Below are 18,725 nucleotides of genomic sequence, written 5' to 3' on the forward strand. Positions count from 1 at the left end.
AAATAGGATCCAGGCTCAAGGACTCGGACTTGAACGCTGATCCTAAACACTACTATGCCATATGGAGACAGATAGGGCGATTAAAGCGCTCTAATAGAGGGGGGAGAAGTGACGCCAATTAGATTAAATGTGCTAGATATTCACCGGGCTTCCTAATTTTTTCTCCTGGGAGGGAAACACAGAGCAACTCAGACATGGATAACACAAGTTAATGGTCTCATTACAGTATACATTTCCTCTCATCCGTGGAGAGAAGGTGTCATTGAACCTGACATGAACACAAATACACCAACAAGCTGGTCAGACTCTGCACTTAGTGCAAAGAGTAAAGTCCTTCACCACAGCCAGTATGATGTTCTAAATATTATTAATATTTAATTTGAGGCCCTTAGACTTTGAAAGAAAAAGCAGAGCATGCTACTGACGTGTCCTCTGAAATATTCAACATTTCACAACCATCGTCATTGTCCAAAATATTTTTTGCATTAATTATTATGATGTATTTAACAAAGCTGAAGAACAAGATGAAGCCGTTCTGCTGCAGTGATGCAATTGGAAATAACAAAACAATGCTAATATATAAAGCCCTACAGTTTGTTGGCGACCAGTCTAGGGTGTAGCTGGGATAGGCTCTGGCAACACCTGCAACCTTTACGAGCATGCGCGGTACGAAAGATGAATAAATAGTTTTATTTCTGCTTTTATCCCTACTATTAAGAGTTGTTATTCCCTAAAAAAGAAGCCAATTTCTCTCGTTTCACGTCCTTAACAAAGTACATAGAAAAGCTAACCTCAAGGTCATACTACAAAGCAGCAATTTCATCTGGAAAGCACACAACAGTGAGTACAATAGTTTAGGCAAAAAGGACGCTGAAAGTTAGAAAAATGCAGAAGTCAGAAGGCAAAAAAATCAAGTGGGAGTATGCAGACAAAAAGCAAATACCACCAAACAGTCCAAAGTTGCATAAAAGGTATCATGCATTTGAAAAAGTAGGGCATAAACATCAAGCATACAACCCAGAGACTAGCTAGAGAGATGCTGATGACAAACCACAAAAACGATGATAAACCAGACACTGAAAAGAGCGGGAGAAGATCCGAGATGCAGCTAAAATTACACAAGCACTAATTATAAGACTATAAAAAGGATGGATTCTGAAGGGGAAAGGTAGAAAGTAATACAACACATTTGAAATCATTAATAATACAATGTATCCAAAATGTTTGGCCTTCTTCCAGCCAGTGGAGTATATAGGCTTAAAAGTGCTTGACTATATGGGCAAAAAGCAACTTTTCACTGGGAACATATTTAGTTTAGGATTGCTCCATGCATGGTGCATATCTACGTGACAGATTTTTGGTGAATAATACAATCTATGCTACCAGAAAAAACACACATCCTTTTATTTCTGCATATGTAGCCCCAAAAGTGCTCCTGCCATGAAGTTGTCATTTTTTTTATTAGCTCTAGGCTTGTTCATTGTTCTGTCTACCTAAAAAGATTTTTGTAGGCTTTTCTACAGCATTCACTTGATGTTTTTTCCTCATACACCCCTCAGAGAGGTAAGTGCGGGGCGGCAGTTTGAACCTTCAACATTATGTTAATAAGGCCAAAAATATGATGGAAGGTAAAAGAATATGTTTCCAAGGTGTTTTAGTTGTAGTTGGAGTTTACCGGATTTTGTCCCAGATCAAATTAAAACTCTTAAATAATAGTAGCTTTGGAGATAACTATATGTTTTATGTATAACTTGAAGTGAAGATTTTCATTTCGAAATCTTTCTTTGGCTATAATGCTAAAAAAATGAACACCGCACCAAATGATAACCTCTAGATAATCTTTCATTGCATCTGTTGCTGCCCTTGCCAATGGGAAAGAGAGGACTGGATTAACCCCAAATAATGATTAGATTCTTAAAATATGTGCGAAAGGGACTGCAAAAACTAAATAGGAATATAACATAATTCATTGGTTGTAAACATGGCAGAATAACATGATGTTTAATGGGAATTTGGGCAGAAGGATCATTTTCATGTCATTTTCATAGAGGAACAGATGGTAGCGTTTTCCACATCTCTGGTTTTTGTGTGCAAACAAATGTTCTATGTTTGCTCCTGTTTGCTTTAATTCAATCTCATCTAATATAAAAATGCAAAAAAATCTTGTAATTATTTTTCATGCTGATGAAACACTTCTAATCAGCAACTTTTCTATTTATACAAGGAGCATGTTTAATTGAAGAAATATGACACATTCAAATGTTATGTAGTATGTATAAACTATCGAGAAGTTTTTAGTGACCCTTTTTGTGTATTTCAACTCTTTTCGAAAAGGCCTACTACTGACAATTGCCCAATATTTTTGGGACAATGTTGCTAAGATGATTCAGAATTTTCTATCTTCTTCCAGAAAAGAATACCAGCATGTTTGTTCAAAGAAAAGAAAACTATACCTACTGTGTAACAGATAGCTCAATTAGGTTCTTGGAATGAATACTGGGACTAAAGAAATCTCAAGACTATTAAATCTTTTGAACTAAAACATGCTGAAAATATCAGAAAGGTCGGTCTCATTTGGAGTTTATTTGTCTTAAAGACAACATCTAAGATTGATTGTCCATTTTGTCCACAGGATTCATAAAAAAATGGTGTTGCCTTGGAGACAATAAGCAATGACCACTTTATCAATGATGTGCACGCCATCGACTGCTTATCCATGCACTCTAAAGGATTTTTGATGGCTTTCAGATGCCAACCGAGGTGAGAAAAGGGCTGGGGAGGTATAGGGGGAGGGTTGGCGATGAGGAAATCTGCTTCCACCATCAACTCAGAAAATTTGTTGAGGGCCTCTACAGGAAAATGAAATGATAATGTTTTTTCCCTTCATTTTTAATGGAGTCATGGAACACTTCCAAGTGATATGCTTTCACTCTATTTTACCTTTTCCTTTATATTTGGTTCCATCTTCCAGACAAAGGTCCCCCATTTTTCCATTTGGAAAGCTGGCGTCTGGAGATAAAGACTCTGAAAACAAACACACACAAAAGAAGATGGGTTGCTGAGAATGAGTCTGATTAAAAATTACTGTGACATGACCTTTGGATTTGTGTCACCTTCTACACAGTCAGGTTAGTAGAGACGTTGTAATTAGGGCAAAGGGGAACTGTTAAGCCGAGTAAAAGGTTTGCAGTTTAATTCTTAGTTTGACGTTCTATAGCTATTTCTAGGGTAAAGACTTAGGTCAATATAGATAAAATAAACCAGTGTCTTCCAAGGATATGTAACAATCAATGTGCTAGTCATGTACCATATATATGTGTTTTTTGTGTTTGTTCTTATGGCAGTTTGTACTTGGAATTATATCTAAATACTCAGAACGTATGTTTAATGACAGTAAATAGTTATCCCATCCAAGTCCACTGGTTTAAAGAAGTCAAATGGACTTGTTGAAGAGAGTTCACTTCTTTAAGTCTTCTTCAGTTCTTATGCTTAAGGTGAAGTTTACTCTAACTGTATTGGGAAACAATAAGAACATTCTGTTGTTGTCATTTAACTCAGAATCTACAGACAATACATCTGGAATTTATTTATTTATTTAGTCAGCCTTAACATAATCATAATTGAAAAAAACAATTGGTCTATGCAGATACATCCATAGAATAAACCTACCAACTTTCCTTCCATAAATAACGGAGGAATACCACTTTTAGTTATTGTCTTCACCAAAAAGATTAAAAGAGGTGAGAACGTGAACCTACTTTTTGGAGGTTTAAAAATGTAAACAACATTGGTCAGATATTTTATTTTTGTGTTTAAACATTTTTCCTGAAAAACCATTGAATAATCTGCAACAAGGTTTAATATAAATTGTTATTTTGTTTGAAGGGAGACGTGGACATCCACATAAAACAACAAAACAACAAAACAGATTAGTTCACACTACAATCCCCCAAAAGTTTTATAAAAGCATGTCCCCCACTCACATATCATTCCTCCCCATTAGAAGAGCTAAGTGATATTAATGCTTTTTAATAACGAAAAAGTGGTTGCTCATAACGAACGAAAAACAGTCAGTGCCGCACAATATTAAAACATATTGCAGTGTGGGAAAAATGAAGAACTAGTCATCCTTCATGTGAAATGAAAGAGGCCACGCGTTGCTGTTCACCGCATTTGACTTATTGCCTCCGTATGTGCATGTGTGTGCAAATGTGTGCACACTGAAGATGATATTTTCACCAGGACGTAGCTCCCCCATTATTTCATAATCGGCCTGGTGATAAAATGATTATAGTGAAGTTAAATCACATCTGTAGAGCTACAGACTAGTATATTTCCTTGACTGTCATTTTTATTCAGGATTTTTATTAGGCCAAAATTTATCATTGCATTTTTATGTAGCTATTTTAAGAATTTGAATTCAAACTTTAATATCATGTATTAGATAAAACTACTGGAGCCTTTAGACAACTTTAAAAAGGATGGATTCGCCATTCTTAAGAATAAATCTTAATGTTGATGGTACATACATAAATTTGGGCAAACAACTGAAATGTAAAAGATACTGACAGGAGGGAGCTCTTCTATTCTAAATTTTGCAGTCATTTTATCACTTTTAAAGTAAAAAAAGTCTCTGAATTCCTTTGACAACATTGTTACGCTGTTGCTAATCAATGAATATCAATGAGTTCAATGAGTATCAATGAGTTCAATGTCACAGTCCCGACTGACGTTCCTATTGGTGTGTTCGGGACTCGGCTCTCTTACCACTGCTTTCTATATTTTATCTCAGAGCCATATGTACCCATCATAAGAGCCGCATGTGGCTCCTAAGCCATATGTTCCCTACCCCTGGTTTAGAGGGTAGTAATAAATTAATTCAATGCAAATATGTCTACTTATGACAAATTTAAGTTATGAAACCACTTCTGGAATGAATGAATTTTGTCAATATATGTAGCACTTTACTTGTACTTATTATAATTCATACTAGTTAAATTTAAACAACCTAAACAGAAATATTAGCAAATAATGTCAGTGATTTTTCAGTTGTCTCCAACCATCTATATATCAGTCCCAATCCTTCTCATACTCAAAGCTGGCCTTCCTTCCTCATCAGTCTGTTCTCTTTAATTCTCTTTGTGTCTTTCCCCCTGTCAAAATGCATTTGGCTCTTAACCTTGTTTTGCCCTCAACCTCAGTTTAAGCCAATCTAAAGTTTTTGTCGGTGTCCCTTGTCTTGTTTTGTCCCTGAGTAAAAACAGGGCTTATGCCATAGGGGCCTTTGGTTCTCTAAAATGTCCTCGTTATCGTCTTGTTTTACATCCTTACAGATGCGCCATCAAACTTAATGACAACCTCAAGGTGAACACTATTATAGATTAATGCCTATGTTTAACAGTGAGCTGCAGAGTTGTGTTTGGCTATGAAATGGTTTGATGTGAAACGCTAAAGATGCAAAAAAAAACACTATACCATAAAAGATAAAATGCAAATTCAAACACCCCCTGCATAATTTACTTTAATGAGGTTTTTACTCCTTTAAGCAGCATAATGTAGTGTTTACTTCTAGTAACAGCTACAGCATGATTTTAATTGCCCTCAGTCCTTTAATACGACTAAGATATAGCATGACTAAGTTAGTCACTAAAAGACAATTAAAATGACTTAATATAGAAGTTAGGTAAATATAAAAATATATAACCTGATTGTCTGGTAGCTATTGTAGTCATGCTAATTACAAAATAGGAAATCGCAAAACAGTGGATTTCTTTTTATTTGAAGGAAGTTTTTTTTCTTCCTTTTTTGGGGTAAACGCAAAGGGCAATTCCAAGCAAAATTGGACCTTCCATTTTTTTTAGGACTTACTTACTCTCTCTAATCACCTGCAACATAGCAAGCTTTATTCTTAATCTGTGTAATAGTTTTGATACAATTTGACATCAACAGTTTGCCTCCCTGACTGTACTACAAAGACTTTTGGACCAGAGTACAACGTCACACTTTCTTTACACTTTTAGGGGTTGAGAGTTCATTCCTATTTCAATGATGAGTATAACCATCTATTCCGTTGACCCTTTTTTTTCCTTAGGAGTGATTTTCTATAATAGTGTCACATTAGGTTGTTAAGCAGAGAGAGACGATGGTAGGTGAAAAAATAGGAGAGATAGATGGATGGATTGTAATAATTTACCTACTGGGCATTTAGGGAGAATTCTTCTTTGCGGCTTGGCAAATGTGATGTGACTGGGTAAAAAAAATACAAACCTAAGTTGACATGATCATCTCTTACCGAAACCAACTATTTAGAAGAGTGCATATATTCCAATATATGTGCTTATTTTATCATTATCCTTGCTTCGTACAATCATACTTATAACATGAAGCAATTAATTTACTTAATAGGATTCTAATTTTTGTTTTGATCAATTAATTAAAGACAACAAAACATTTGATACAAACAGTACTTGTTTCAATTGCCTTGCACTAATGTGTACAATTATTTATAGTACTTATCTTGGTTTATCAGCCTCAGCGAAAAGATCCACTGGATTTTTTTTTCTCCTTCATTATGTGATTTTTTTTCTTCTTCGGCATATCCAATACTGCAACTCCAAAGACATTCAAGTAAATTAATAATATATCCCCTTTCTGACACCTTTGAATATCCACAGCTAATGTTTAAACACCATAGTGGTCATCTTAAGGTCACTGTACCTTTAAACAATAGTAGTACAATGTGTGTATTTGATTTTGCTGGTAAACTCAAAAACTACTATAATTATCATTGCCTTCACTTGATGAATAGGGAGCCAGCATGACAATGGTGGCATCAATTAACTCATATTCAATGGCAGTCCAGGCTTCAATGTCATCTTTAAATACATTTGGAAGTCAGGCCCACTTTATGGGTCGGTTAATCCTTCCATGTCCCACAGCGGGCCTCCTTCGGTGCTGAAGCCCTTGCGAAAGAGCAGACTTCATCTATAGCAGGTGCAGCTCTAATGATGCTTTGATGCCATCTGTCAAATCCCATCACTTGCTGTGGTGCCTGACATTTCCACTCATGGCTCTTAGCAACGACACTCCTTTCACGTTCAAGCTAAATACTAACAATCAGAAAGGAAAAGAACAATTTGATTTTTAATGGAAGAAACTGTTCCGAAATGGCCTTGGACTATTTATTGTAATCCAGTGCAATGTTCAAATATTTGTGCGGCCTTACAATGACATCAATTGACACTCAAATAATGTGTCAAACTAAAGCTTGGCCTCCTTCCACAACTACCAAGTTCACAAAATAATATTTTGTTTTCGGCAAATATTGTTAGAAAGCCCAATGGTCGGCAATTCTGGGTGAATGACTGATAATCACCCCACTTAATTATGTGATTGCATGCCTTGCAACCTTATCCCAGGCAGCAAGATTAGAGTTTAAGGGTAGCAAGAGATTGCCTTTGTACTTTGTCAATGACGGAGACAGAACTCATTGTTGGTCTTTGTGCATAAAAGAAACAATAGCAGCATCAAGTGTGTTTGTCCTAAGTATCCAAAGGCGTCTGTGTCCTCTGTGGGGATGGGTTCCTCAAAAAAAGCAGTGTCCAATTAGTGGCTTTGTGTGGATAAGACACTTATTTGTTTTTGGGTACAACATTTCTCAAGATATTGCAGCACACTCTTGTTTTCAGGCCTTACAATGGCTTGCCTCTTTTGGATGTAAAGACCCTCAAATTAAAGTATTGGTTGCAGTTCTGTTTAGTTTGAATCTATATTGTTGAGGTGTGTGAGAGCGACAAAAAAAAAAAAAGATGATTATGTGAGAGTACATGAACCGGCAAAGAGCATCTTCAGCTTAGTGCATGATCCAAAACGAAAGATAGCAATCATGATGACTTATGGGTGAATAAATGAGCCCACACACATGGATTTTCAATACCGTGATGTCATGGTATTGAAAATCCTTGTTTGACATGCACCACTCTATGTCCCACGCACAAATTAATCTCAATCTTTACATTAATAACAGTACTAGACTAAAGGGGATTCTCTGTGAGCATATTTTCCAAGGCATTGCTGTGACTATCCGACAGCAAATATGCTAATAATGAACGTCAATGTTTTTAAAGGTACATTTTGTCCCATGATGGCCTCTAATCAGCTATAGTAGGCTGAGCCTGTCCTACCTGGAGGAGTAAATTACTGATTTTCTGTCAGTAGGATGAGCATGCCATAATTATGCTTGCCATTTGAAATTTTATCACTCTCTCCCCAAAGTTGAGCTGTGGCTCATTGAAATGTAAGAAGAGTGTAGCAGGGGATATTTTCAATGATAAACCTTGTCTTTTCAATTAAACACATTGTGGCCTTTGTGAATTGCTTATGACCCATTGGGGCGATTGGGGGCACTTAAGGAGCTACTCTTTGCCTAAAAAATGCCTTTAATGTCCCATGAGAGGTACGACTTGGCATGGAAGGTGAATGTGATATCACTGGGACTGGTAGTAGTGACAGACACCTGAATGCTTCACATTGATCGATGAAGTAGATGAGGAGAATTAATAATGAATTTCCAGTCTTATTTCCGTTTTGTTTAGTGCCTGGGTGTTCTGATGGAGAAACAAACAGAAATGCCTACAGGCTACATATAAGTGATGTCAGGGACTCGATTGGATAATAACAATATTTTTTGTGTATTTTAACAAGTTTCATGCTTCCTTATTACAGTTAATGGACTCAGTTTTATTCATTTTTCATAGTGGCCAGCAGCATAATGTTGGTATCAATAGTTTGGTTGCATTCAGAATGTTTAACTGCTATGCTATGGTTAGGGCCAACAGTCATTAGTCAAAAAGTACTTGTAAAAAGACAGTCTTCTGCCGGGTAGGAAGAGCAGTTAAAGAGTATTTTGTTTGTAATTTTAACTCATTTTTTTTCTAATGAGTGTTTCTTTTGCTGTTTTCGGGTTTTAAATACCCAAGTGTGACTTTGACACCTTGGCTGGCTGAATGAGTAGCTGCATATGGTTGACAATGAAGCAAGTAGGTGTGTTCCCAATGTTAAATTGCTTAGAAAAAAAAAGTTTTAATTAAATTTTACATATTTCTATTAAAATATTACCTATTGGAACATTGGAGCCTGGAATTTGGATGAGGCAATTCAAATTGAAATGTGCTCCTTAATGTGAAATTTACAAAAAGAATAATTAAAATATTCCAGTTATGTTGTGTCAATGCCTTTCAAATGACAACAAAAATCAGTAATCATATGAAAACACCTTCAGTGACCTTGACATTCCCCTTGCAAAACTCCCAGTGAACTTTGTGAGACAGAGTGGTGAAAAACATTTTTTTTCCCCCAGAATTAAACTTCATCCAAAAATAATTCTGGCTGAATGAAATGGCAAGCCGCCACGGCTGAAAAGTGACTCAGTCCTTCATTCACTTGGACAGAATGTGTTGGTGTCGTCATGATCCTTTTCATGTACATTATTTGTACATTTTCTATTTGCCAGAGGCATTTGAGAGCCAGGATGGGAGCAGAAAGGGATGGAGAAGTGACATGCTAAAGGCATATGAGTCAGTTATGCCCTCATCTCTTCTTCCTCCCTCTCTTTCGCTTCACTTGCTTGTACCTTTCACCTGCCCCGTGGCCTTATGCCTGCAGACAGACGTTGGCCTGTCTTTGCCTTTTTCTTCCTGCATTGCCTCCTTGCTAGGACAACAAGGTCTGACTGTTCACCTCTGACAATACTCAACACCTTGTGGAAGTTGTTAAGCGACCCCCCCGCGCACAGATACGCACAACAGCTGATGTTGCTATGAGGTAACCTTGACCAGCTGCTGGGAATAATCAGCAACTTGGGGCTCAGGATCAGATGGCACCAAGGAGACCTCTGCCAAGGCTGAGCATTAGGCATGATTTGAAACAAACTAGAAACAGACACCCTCAAAATTGCAACACAGGTGTGATTATTGGCAAATGGCCGATTGATTTATTCAAGAATTAAGAGAATAGCCAATAATGACTCATAGAACCAAAAGCGCATTTGTATGAGAGGATAGGAAACCATAAACAGATGATATAAGGATGCCATAGGGGAAGAAAGACAAATGGAACAAAAGCTGTATTCAAACTAGTAAAATCCATGATTTGTTTTTTTATTGGCCTAGCCCAAAATGCATTTGGTACAGACTCTTTTACTGTGGTTACTTATAACATTCCAACTAGTACTGTAAGCGACCCAGTAATTGACAACAAAGCTACGTATGTGCAAACATCGTTCAACACGTTGGATTCACAGTTCTTGGATCTTGGGTTCAAATCCAGGTCAGTTCACCTGTGTAGAGTTTGCATATTCATCTTAAGTGGGTTTCCTCCGGGTAGTCTGGTTTCCTCTTACATTCCAAAGACTTTGCATGGTAGGCTGGTACTTCATGTTGCATGATCTTCGAGGCTTTTAACGGCACTACACCGCAAAAAAGAATGTTACTATAAAATATTTCACAACATGGACTCATCAATACTTCCAAAAAACAGGCAAAAGCAAAACTGACCTACTAAAAGGTATTTTAAAACCATATTTGGGGCATTTTGAACAATCAAATGACCTAAAAGTTTTTTGAAAAACAAATGATGAAAGGTCAACTTGAAGCTAAACACCTCTAAGGTTGGATTATTTAAAATTTGACAGACATTTTCAGAGTTCATAATGACAACAAACTGACCTAGGATGGATTTGTAATTTTCTGGGACTCAAATAAGTCAACCAACATGTTTAACCTCTGGGGATTCACTGCTAGCAAGTAGACAGGTCATTATTAACTCGACAGGATATGTCGCTCACTTCATGTTTTTTTTCTCCATGTTAAGGCGATCCCCGCTCATTCTGCTTGTTGTCCCTGTCTTGTTTCATAAATAAATGCAGCATGCAGCTATACTCCCCTTCCTGCCTACATTGTTTTTTTGTTTTTTTTTCGCCAGCAGTGTACCGCACCGCTTTGACTTCGATGTCTTTGGGAAATGTGCATCTGCATCGCCTGTCACTCTCCGGGAGGCATGCCAAGCATCGCTTGATTGACGTCCGAATTGGCTTGTCATGAAGGGACGGTCTTACATAGTTCAGTGACCAACATATGTACGAGGGGGAAAAAAGGACATTTGTGGCCCAACTGTGATGTGAGTGAATCATTTTAGCTCTTTTTTTGTGGAGAATTCTGATGTGTTTTCATTGAATACAGGCCCTGTTGCAAAGCAAGTTTAAATCTTCTAGTCTTTTGAAAGTTTATTTTTGTGTCCTTGCTGGTGACATGAAAGAACCCTGTTTAGCAGTGCTTTGTTGTGATAGCTCAGTGTCACTAAAGGGTAGTATAGCAATCTCTTGAAAAATAAAAATAACATTTCTTGTAAGCCAGAATGGGAGCGGATTTTTAAAAATGTTATTTAATGCCTGAATGAAGAGCAGAAGTACCGTATTTTCACGACTATAAGGCGCACCCTCAATTAATGACAGTTGTGCCATATATAAGCTGCATTGTATTATAAGGTGCACTGTATTATAAGGCGCACTGTATTATAAGGTGCACTGTATTATAAGGCGCACTGTATTATAAGGCGCACTGTATTATAAGGCGCACTGTCTATTTTGGAGAAAATTTAAGACTTTTAAGTGCACCTTATAGTCGTGAAAATACGGTTAGTGGTCAAAAGTCAGTGAATATAATAATGCAATACCACTGCTTAGTAGGCTTTATTTTACCTCAGTATAGAGCTACAGAGCTACCAATAGAAGTTATTTTGCTTTGCTTGCTTTAACAACAACACAGTTTGTTGTCTTTTCCAAAGTGAATCATTTAACAGTCGAAATGTGCTGTGTAAGGCAAAAGAATATCCGTTGAAAGTCAACCACAAAGTTAACAAGTCTCACTCTGCAGTTTATTTGCCTTCATTTATTTATCAGTTGATCCGTCTGCACTCTTTGTTGACTAAGACTGCGTGTGTGTATGTTTTGATGGTGAATGGAAAAAGTAGGTGAAAAACAAAACAAAGCATAATATTCACCTATGAGAGAAATATTGTGTCTGTTTGAAAATATGTTTCATGGATTCATGATGCCGTTCTTGTTTCCAAAAGAGTGGAAACTTGACACTTTTGTGACAGTCACCATGGCAACTGGGGAGAGGGTCTCATTAGGGCAGTATACCAGATAAATGTGATTTTTTTTTTTGATGGAGGGAAAAACTGAGAGTAAATGTGATTCTTTGAGGATCACCATGACAGAACTCAACAAGGGATTTAACATTTTGAGCCAAATCTTCAAATACAATAGTTGAGGGCCGTTATTATTTAATATATTTCCCATGAAATGACTTTTTTTTCCTCAAAGAAGGTGATATGTCTTACACTGGATCTGCTAAGTTCTCACAGACATTTTAACAGCATCCCATTATTGTGCCTGTCCCTTAGTTTGTGCAAATGATTTTCACATTGAGTTTTACACCTTGAAACATGTCAACCCTACATAATAATCTTTAATAGTGAAACACATTCACCTCAGTGTTAGAGTCACTTACATGATGTTTAGTGTACGGAATGTAATAGTATAACAAGCATTTGTGTCATATTTACATACAAATGCAACAGGAAAAAATATCCAGCACAAGGTTTTTTTTTTTTAATTTGATGCAAAATGCGACCAAATAAACTGCCATTCTACTAGCATTGCACATTTCTTTGTTAACTACATGAAATGCCCCAAGGCCGCAGTATAATTGAAAGTACCGACAAAGGAATGCCAGAGGGATGATCTGTGGGGGTTTCATGGGGCATCCCAAACAAATCATTAGTCGAGAAACGCAAAACTTAATTCATGTTGAAAAAAAAACAGGAGAAAAAAGATAAAGCTTATTTTCTGAAGGCTCACCTTTTCTATGCAAATGATTTCACTTTTACATGCAAATGGTCATATAAACAGCACTAACATCTATAAATGTTTATCACCTCATAAGAAATTACAAGAAGGAAGTGACATACTTTTCCCCACTAATAATTTAAATGACTCACAAAGTTGGTTTTTACAAGGATTCATTAATGTTGCCTCACCTTTAATCTTTCATTATGAGTAACATTATTAATATGCAACGGGAGATAAACAAAAGGTTTGCTAACCCTCACCCCCAATCTAATGGAGGAGGCTCAAAGTAATTTAGGAATTTAATTTGGCAGATAGATATGTCTTTTATTTGGGAGAATATCTTGGATGAAAAAAGAAAAATACATACAAAGGACATTGTAGAGCATGAAATGACCTACAATAAGTATAAAAACAAGATTAAGGGTTAAATCCTGTTAAATTATTGAATTCTATTGCAAAGGAATACTACTTTTATTATCCTGTATGGGTCAGGGGTTCAGTGCCTCGCTGGAGGGTGCTTCAACAGTTCTCACGATGTGAAATGCCCAAACTCTCTCCAGCAGGAAATTTCCATATTTTCATCTGCATGTGAAGTTGTGAGTTGTTGCTTCATGAAGTTCTTCCCCAATGAACAATCATGTGTCACCACCCCTACAACCATTTATTATTGGCTAATTGAGCATTGGACTTTCCTGCGCTACAGCATATATTTAACAGCTAAGATGAGAATTTGGCCAACGTTCTTTTGAAGTTTCAAAAAGAAATTGTTTTCCCCCTCAAAGCTTTCATTAGGGCAAGAGTTAAACCTGCTATTGATTGTTATTGGAAACAGTATCACAGCTTTGTAAAATAGGAAAGCAATATCTAATCATGGCAATGTTTTTATGTGTATATACACTACTGTGCACTGGGTTAGAGATCTCCCAATAGCAGAAAAACAAAGCACAATAAATGTTCCAATTTATTATTAAGCTGCTAGTTTTGTATTGAACGCAATAACACTACTTTGAGTTCAGTGTGACAATGATTCAGTTTCCCAATTTGACTAAACAAATACAAAGTTCATTGTATAACTAATATGAATATGTTTAATTTAAGAGTTTAAAATCCAAACAATTCAAATTCCCTTTAATTCACATCTCAGGGATCTGTATTTAGTCTTAAATTTTGACTGTAGACATATAGAAAAGACTCAAATATTTTTATCATTTGCGACGTCAATATTCAATCCAAATCCTGCAAAAGCTGTTAAAGATAAATTAAATACAATAAAAAGTCATTATATTGATGTCGAAATTTCAAATAATTTGTCAGCCGATTGCAAAACCAACTGGTGGTCCGGAAATTTATAAAAAAGCATCTAATTTCCTCCTCTAGAATTCCTTAATGTGGCATACCCTCAAACCTATTTAGTTTCTCCACTGGCCCCTTAAGGCAGCCACCCTAACACCCAATTTTTTCACTTGCACCCCCCTTGACATCCAACAACCCACTGGCTATCACCAATGTGCACAGCCTGGCAAATATTTACTAATCTTCATATGAGGGAGGAAAGAACTGTGTGTCTTGAGTCTTGACAGCAAATTAGTGCCTACAATGACACAAAGTGTACCACCACAACCTGACAGGTTCCCCCTTTTTCTTTATTTTCCAAAAATATTTGATCAAAACCCATGTCATCCATGAGGAATATACAATAAATTTAGCTTCTACCTTCTTTGCATCAACTTTGAATTCCAGACATACTACTCAACCAGGAAGAATTTATTATTGATTTAACAGAGGGAGGAAAAAAAGGCACGTTGATGATTTGAATGAGTGTGTCTATGTGTGACATTCTAATATGCTTGGTGCCTATCAGCTACTCTCATTTGTCACTATTAGTCATAATATGAACGATTCCTCATCCAATCCTGGAGGGCTAATTTGCTGGCTTGCTGGACTGACACTCCAGCTTCAGCGATAAAATAACCCGGTGGTCTTCTCCCCTCACTGAGTTCGAAATGACAACATTTGCATGATGCCAAATAAGTCCATACTGACACCTTGAGCATATATATGCAAATGAACATCTTAATTTGGCAGTGTTATATCTAGACAGCTGGATCTATAAATGGGCTTTGTGAGTGACATCTCTCGTTCTTTCAGATTTTTTTTGTTTTGTTTTATGGCTCCCCAACCCACAGCTGTACACTTTGACCTCCCACTCATCTTTGATCCCACGTCAGAAGAACTCACTCCCCTCCGTCGCTCATCTTCACTCAGTAAACTCACACGTCTCGCTCCAGATTTAGGCCTCGAGTCGCTCGGTGTGAGCTTCTGACAGTCTGTTTGAGGCGTCTCCATGGTTAAGCCCTCAGAAGAGAGAATATTTGTTTATAGTTTTCTTAAACCAGATAGAAACCAGCTTGGGCTGCGAAGTACTGGCAGTGTTTGTTAAAGTAATTAAAACAGCAGAATAAAAACAGGAAAAGAGGAAACTGTAGTGCCAGTTGACTCTATTGCACAATGAAGATAATATAATTTTTGTAGGATTCAAACATTTTTATGGATAGGAATAAATAAATAAATGCCTTGTTAAAAAAAATCATGCATGCATTTTGGCTGCAAGTTGCAATTTGTTCTTTATTACTTGGCAGACACATTATTATCAAAGCCCTGCCATGAATAAAAAATAATAAGCTCTTTTCAGGTGGCTTCATAAGTAGCCATTGCTCCATTTAATAACACATTAAAAGCATAAAACCTGTGCAGTCATAAGAAATGGCATATATAAATATAGGAAAATTATAATTGTTGCCTGGCCATTTTGCAAGCAGAGCTAGTAGGCCAGCAAATTTCTGTAATTGTAGGTTACCAAATGCGCATTGACTCTTCATGTCCCCCCCCCCCCCCCACAATGAAAATGAATAATGTTTTGTTTTGCAATACAAGTTTGTGTTGCTTCTAATTTGAAAAGCAAAATGGTTCTGAACTTAAAACTGTTTTTTTTTTTTTTTTGGGGGGGGGATTGTACTATTAGTAAAATCTCAGTTTAATGCATTTTTGGAGGAGAAAAAAAAAAATCAGGTGAATGTATAGTAGTCGCTCTTATATAACAAAACATTTTAAATTGTAAATCAACCATATAAGCATATTTTCTCAGGTAAGTTATTGTTGTTCCGACCCTTAAACTTGACGTTTTCCATTAGTTAACTATACTTTTTAATTACAGGCCTGCTGCAAATACATTTGTGAACTTTATTATTAATAAATGTTTTGCATTAATGAGTGTGCTTGGTGTCCAAATTTAAAAATGTTCCAAAAAGCACAAGGTAATGCAGTTGTTTCATTAAACAACTTGAGTGGACACCATTTGTGTAACAATTGCTCACTTTCAATGCTGGCACTTTTAAAATGCTTTATCTTTAATAATCCAGCCAGGTAGTGAATTCAACAATAAATAATGTGCAAATTTGGATATCCACTAATCTGCTTCTGACCCCCCTGAGTTAGTTTGAAAGTATGATTTTTTTTTTCTTCCCAGGCAGTCATTCTTCTCAAAACAGCTTCACTTGAGGATTTACTCCTTTTTTGTTTGCATTATCTTAACAAGAGCTACTAATAAATTCACGGTCACACATCCCCTTTGCATTAAACCACACTGTAAAGCTTTCCGAAAAGCAAACACCTTTAACTTTTAATGCTCCATCAAACTGTGAAAGGAAACATTTGGAGTTTTCCTGTCACCTATAGTAGCCCATATGGAAATGTGATACAGCATCTCACAATTTTGGTCCCTAAACAGAACAAGAAGCTGAGTATTGGCAGTCACTTCCTGCGCGGTCTGATGAGAACTCAGCCGTGGTAGCATAAGGTGGCGGTCGGGTGGTGGGGAGCATGTCACAGATCCTCCGTCTGTGACATCTTGTTGGGACCGGAAAAAGCCTCACCACCACCACCACCGCCACCGCCACCCTTCCCCCCGACTTCCCACTTGCATTAACTCTCAGTTTGGAAGAAGAACATGCTCCTTCTATGCGCTCGGCAGCCTCCTTGTTCTTTCCCCTGTCTGTAACGGAGCCATGTTTCAGCATACCAATGAGTAAAACTAGTGTGAGATTGGCTGTTTCCTCCCTTTCCTCAATGTGCAGCCAGCAATCCAGGTGTGACAATGGAATGGAAAAGAAAATTCATCCCCAACATTTTTTTTTTTAAATCTCCAGAACATGCAGCAATCACAGTGCTGCCCTTGTTCAGTAATATTTTATTTCAATATATTTGGACACTTTTACATTGTAGTCTACGTAGACATTATACCAACAGATGCAGCAGATGGTGCTGTGGCTTGTTCACCCCCCACACCCCCAAACAGATAGTTTTTAAAAAAAAAGCAAAGAACTGAACAAGGGACCAAAAAAAAAGTAACAAATGATAATAGTATTGCCATCATAAAGTAAACTGAATTAGCCCAGCCAGTAAATAAGAGGAGAAATTGCCTTCAGGCTAATAGAAAAAACATGGGGTCAATGTTGTATCCTCAGGTTAGGCAAATATCTGTATGGTGTTTTGCCAACACCATAAACAAAAAAAAACTGTTCACGTAGTTGGTTTGTATTGTCTGTCACAGCAGTAAGGTTGGCTTATAGGAACACCTGCCGTGCTCTCTTGTTTTCTACTCCCGGAAATTACTCCTGCAATCTTAATTAGATGAAGCATTCTGCTTATCGCAGCTTTTTGCAGTGCTCTCGAGGCCTTGACAAGCTTGTGTGTTTGTGTGTGGTTCTTTCATTATTAAGGCTGTCTTGTAGTGGACAGTGTTGTATCAAACTCTATGCCAAGGGGGGTCACAAACACCAGGCCTCGAGGGTCCCTATTCATTCTCTTTTCCATATCGCCCTTATCCAAAACACCTGAATCATATAATAAGGATTGTTATCAAGCTTCTGGATATCTTCACGAAAAACAGTCTAAATAGGTGCCCTCAGGACAGGAATTTTTGACCCCTAATCTACGCCTTTATCCTTTCCGTAAAGACACTTTTACTGTCATATCTTTTCAAGTGTCCATTTGTCCATGTCTGGATCAATCTTTTGACAGAAGGATATCTTGATTGAATGTCATATACTTTTATAACGTTTTCTTTTGGGTTGAAAGAACCTCAACACAAGCTGAGTCGTTGTTTTCTGACCCTTTTTGTGTTGGATGAGGACATTGTTCCTCTCTTGGGAGCAGAATCACGCAGATCTGACAGGCAGTTTCGCACGCTCATACTGAACGAGAGAGGAAGATGGAATAAAAACAACACACAGGATAAAAAAAACACGTCCCTAAGAATCTTGACGGAAGACACTCATTCATTAATTTTACGAACCGCCTGTTTTCTTGTGAAATGTTGTAGGTGCAACTTATAATGCATCTTTTCATTTATATATTTTCTGAACTGCTTATCCTCATAAGGGTCACGGGGGATGCTGGAGCCTATCCTAGCTAACTATGGGCAGACCACAAGGAGACGGACAACCATTCACACTCATACCTAATTTAGAGTATTCAACCAGCCTACCAAGTGTTTTTTTAAAATGTGGGAGGAAACTGTAGTACCCAGAGAAAACCCACACAAGCCCAGGACGAATATGCAAACTCAGCACAGTGAAGACACACCTGGGATCGAACCCTCAACCCCACAGAATCCATTAGTAAGATATAAGCGTCATTTGATACTTGATTATATTTACTCCTCTACAAAGATTTATACAATGGTACAATTTCCCCAAAGGAAAAAGTTCTTTATTATTTCAGTATGAACTGAGGTAGGAATAGTAGTGATATTTAT

At 37.2% G+C, this 18,725-nt stretch overlaps 1 long non-coding RNA gene across 1 annotated transcript; it reads left to right on the forward strand.

Annotated features, from left to right (window-relative positions):
* Positions 1–2,640: 2,640 nt before the first annotated feature.
* Positions 2,641–11,286, forward strand: LOC144209971 (uncharacterized). The gene is made up of 3 exons (XR_013329290.1): positions 2,641–2,760; positions 2,972–3,128; positions 10,981–11,286. It is a non-coding gene; the product is annotated as an uncharacterized LOC144209971 (long non-coding RNA).
* Positions 11,287–18,725: the final 7,439 nt, after the last annotated feature.

Source organism: Stigmatopora nigra, chromosome 16 (genome assembly GCF_051989575.1).
Source record: "Stigmatopora nigra isolate UIUO_SnigA chromosome 16, RoL_Snig_1.1, whole genome shotgun sequence".
NCBI classification, from domain to species: Eukaryota; Metazoa; Chordata; class Actinopteri; order Syngnathiformes; family Syngnathidae; genus Stigmatopora; species Stigmatopora nigra.